This window comes from Heptranchias perlo, unplaced genomic scaffold (genome assembly GCF_035084215.1).
Source record: "Heptranchias perlo isolate sHepPer1 unplaced genomic scaffold, sHepPer1.hap1 HAP1_SCAFFOLD_229, whole genome shotgun sequence".
In the NCBI taxonomy this organism is placed as follows: Eukaryota; Metazoa; Chordata; class Chondrichthyes; order Hexanchiformes; family Hexanchidae; genus Heptranchias; species Heptranchias perlo.
Genome location: NW_027139243.1, coordinates 243,576 through 247,786, shown reverse-complemented (window position 1 = coordinate 247,786; position 4,211 = coordinate 243,576).

The following is a 4,211-nucleotide window of genomic DNA, read 5'->3' as shown; positions in this document are numbered from 1 at the left end:
TCCATTGATTCATTTTGTTTCTCGAAATCGATCGATCTCGTTCTTAAAAATATTCAGTGACTTTGTCTCCACAGCCTTTTGTGGCAGAAATGTCCATAGGTTCATCACGCTCTGAGTGAAGAAATGTCTCCTTATCTCTCCTAAATGTCCTACCCCGTATCCTGAGACTGCGACCCCTCGTTCTAGACACCCCACCCAGCCAGGGAAAACATTCTCCCTGCATCCAGTCTGCCGTGCCCGATCAGAATTGTATCCGTTTCAATGGGATCCTCTCTCATTCTTCTAAATTCTAGGGAATACAGGCATGGTGGACCCAATCTCTCCTCATGCGACAGTCCTGCCATCTCAGAAATCAGTCTGGTGAACCTTTGCTGCACTCCCTCTATGACAAGTATATCCTTTCTTCGGTAAGGAGACCAAAACTGCACACAATGCTCCAGGTGTGGTCCAACCAAGGCCCGTATAACTGCAGTGATACATACTTGCTCCTCTACTCAAATCATCTTACAATGAAGGCCAACATATCATTCGCCTTCCTAACTGATTGCTGCACCTGCATGCTTGCTTTCAGTGAGTGGTGTACAAGGACACCCATGTCATCAACATTTCCCAATCTATCACCATTTTAATAACACTCGGCCTTTCTGTTTTTTCCTTCCGAAGTGAATAACTTCACATTTATCCACGTTATACTGCATCTGCCAATCATTCGTCCACTCACTTAACTTGTCTAAATCGCCTTGAAGTCCCTTTGCATCCTCCTCACAACTCACAACCCCAACCAGTTTTGTGTTGTTAGCAAACTTCGAAATATTACATTTGGTTCCCTCATCCAAATCATTGATATATATTGTGAATAGCTGGGGCCCAAGCACTGATCCCTGCAGTATCCCATTAGTCTCCGCCCGCCACTCTGAAAAATAATCATTTATTCCTACTCTCTGTTTCCTCTCTGTTGACCAATTTTCAATCCACGCCGGTATATTACCCCCAATCACACGTGCATTTAATTTTGCACACGAACCTCTTATGTGGGATTTTATCAAAGACCTTCAGAAAATCCAAATACATCACATCCACTGGTTCACCCTCATCTATTCTACAAGTTACATCCGGAAAAAAAGTCCATTAGCTTTTTCAAACACGATTTCCCTCTCATAAATCCATGTTGACTTTGTCTAATCATATTTATATGCTCTCAGTGCCCTGTTATCACATCCTTTATTATAGTCGCTAGCATTTTCCCTTCCACTGATGTTTGGCTAATTGGTCTGTAGTTTCCTGTTTTCTCTCTCGCTCCTTTTTTCATTAGTGGGGTTACATTTGCAACCCTCCAAACTGCAGGAACTGTTCCATAAGCTATAGAATTTTCGAAGATGACAACTAATGCATCCACTTTTTCCATGGCTACCTCTTTTAGTACTCTGGGATGCAGATCATCAGGCCCTGGGGATTTATTGGCTTTCAGCCCCGTTAATTTCTGCAGCAGTATTTATTTAATGCTACTAACTTCCTTTAATTCCTCCTCCTCACTAGTCCCTTGGTTTCCTAGCATTTCTGGGAAGTTATTTGTTTCCTGTTCCGTGAAGACAGAACAACAATATTTGTTTAATTGTTCTGCCATTTCCCTGTTCCTCATTATAAATTCTCTCTTTTCTTATTGTAAGGGACCTACGTTTGTCTTCACGAATCTTTCTCTTTTTGCGTACTTGTAGAAGCTTTTACAGTCCGCTTTGATGTTCCTTGCAAGTTTTCTGTCATACTATATTTGTCCCTCTTAATCAATCACTTGGTGTTTTTTTGCTGAATTTGAAACTGCTCCCAATCATCAGGCTTGCTACTTTTCTGGCAACATAATATGACTCCTCTTTGGATCTAATACTATCCTTAATTTATTTTGTTAGCCATGGTTGGGAAGCTTTTCCTTTTGTGTTTTTGCACCAAAAGGGAATGTATAATTGTTGCTATTCATGCATTCGTTCCTTAAATGTGAGCCTTTGCCTATCCACCGTATTGCCATATAATGAAGCACTTTAATCTACCATAGCCAACTCACTCCTCATACCTTCATAGTTTCCTTTGTTTAGATTTAGGACTCTAGTTTCGGATTGGACTACTTCACTTTCCATCATAATGAAGAATTCTATTATGTTATGCTCTCTTTTCCATCACGGGCCCAACACAACAAGATTATTAAGCCCTTCTCATTAAACAATACCGAATCTAGGATAGCCTGTCTCCTAGTTGGCTACTCAACGTACTGGTCTGAAAAAAACATCTCGTACAGACTCCAGGAATTCACCCTTCTCAGTTTTATTGCTAATTTGGTTTGGACAGTCTATATGCAGATTAAAGTCACCCATGAGTACAGTACTACCCTTGTTACATGCCTCTATAATTTCTTGTTTGATGCCGAGGCCTATAGACTACTCCCATCACTGTTTTCTGCCCCTTAGTGCTTCTTACCTCCACCCAGACTGATTCTACATCTTGAATTTCTGAGCTAATATCCTTCCTCACTATTGCTCTGATTTCATCCTTTATTAACGACGCCACCCCACCTCCTTTTCTTTTTTACCTGTCCGTCCTAAACATCGAATACGCTTGGATATTCTGCTCCCAGCCTTGGTCACACTGCCGCCATATATCCATAATCTGTGGCGACAAGAGCAGATCAGAGGCTGAGTATTCTGCGGCGAGTGACTCACCTCCTGACTCCCGAAAGCCTATCCAACAACTCCAAGGCACAAGTCAGGACTGTGATGGTATATTCTTCACTTGACTGGATGAGTGCAGCTCCAACAACACTCAAGAAGCTCGACACCATCCAGGACAAAGCAGCCCGCTTGATTGGTACCCCATCCACCACCATAAACATTCACTCCCTTCACCACCGGCGCATTGTGGCTGCAGTGTGTACCATCTACAGGATGCACTGCAGCAACTCGCCAAGGCTTCTTCGACAGCACCTCCCAAACCCGCGATCTCTACCACCAATAAGGTCAACGGCAGCAGGAATATGGGAACAACACCAACTACACGTTCCCCTCCAAGTCACACACCATCTCGACTTGGAAATATATCGCCGTTCCTTCATCGTCGCTGTGTCAAATTGCTGGAACTCCCTTCCTAACAGAACTGTGGGAGAACCTTCAACACTCCGATTGTAGCGGTTCAAGAAGGCGAATCACCACCACCTTCTCAAGGGCAATTAGGGATGGGCAATAAATGCTGGCCTTGCCAGTGATTTCCATATCCCATGAAAAAAAAATCGCAATTATATAGTATCCGTTTACATCTATTTGCACTGTTAATTCTTCTACCTTATTAATAATGCTTCTTTGCATTCAGATACAGTTCTTTAGATTTGTCTTTTTAAAACTTTTAGACATGTTAACATGTTTCAGTACTATGGCCCTATTTGTCTTATTACCATTTTTTCTTACCCGTAACCTATTCATGGGTGCACTTTTTTGTTTGTACGCTCTGTTCCTTTCTGACACAATCTGATCATCCTTACCCCAATCACTTTCCTGTACTGCTTCTGTGTCATTTCTCTTCAACATTCTAGATTTCTCTCCACCGTCATCCCCCCTCCCCCCTTATTTAGTTTAATGCCATATCTTCCTCCCTCGTTGTTCGATTCGCTGGAACTCTGGTTCCAGCATGGTTCAGGTGTAGTCCGTCCCAATGGAACAGCTCTCTCTTACCCCAGTACTGTTGCCAGTGGTCCAGGAATCGAAACCCACTTCTCCCACAACAATCTTTGAGCCACGCATTCATCACTCTGACCTTATTTGCCCCATGCCAATTTGATCGTGGCTCCTGTAATAATCCAGAGAATATTATCTTTGTGTTTCTGCTTTTTAATTTAGTCCCGAGCTGTTCAACCTCTCTCATCAGAGCCTTTTTCTTAGTCCTAACTATGTCGTTGATACCTACATGGACCACGACAACTGGATCCTCCCCCTCCCACTCCAAATTCTTCTCCAGCCCAGCGGAGACGTCCTGAACCCTGACACCGAGTAAGCCTCAGAGCCTTCGGTACTCATGCTTCTGGCTGCTGAGAACAGTGTCTATCCCCTTAACTATACTGTCGCCTACGTCAACAACCTTCCTTATTCTCCCCCCCACTTGAACGGCTTCCTGTACCACCATGCAGTGGTCAGTTTACTCAGCCTCCCCGAAGTCCCTGCGCTGGTTCACAAGTG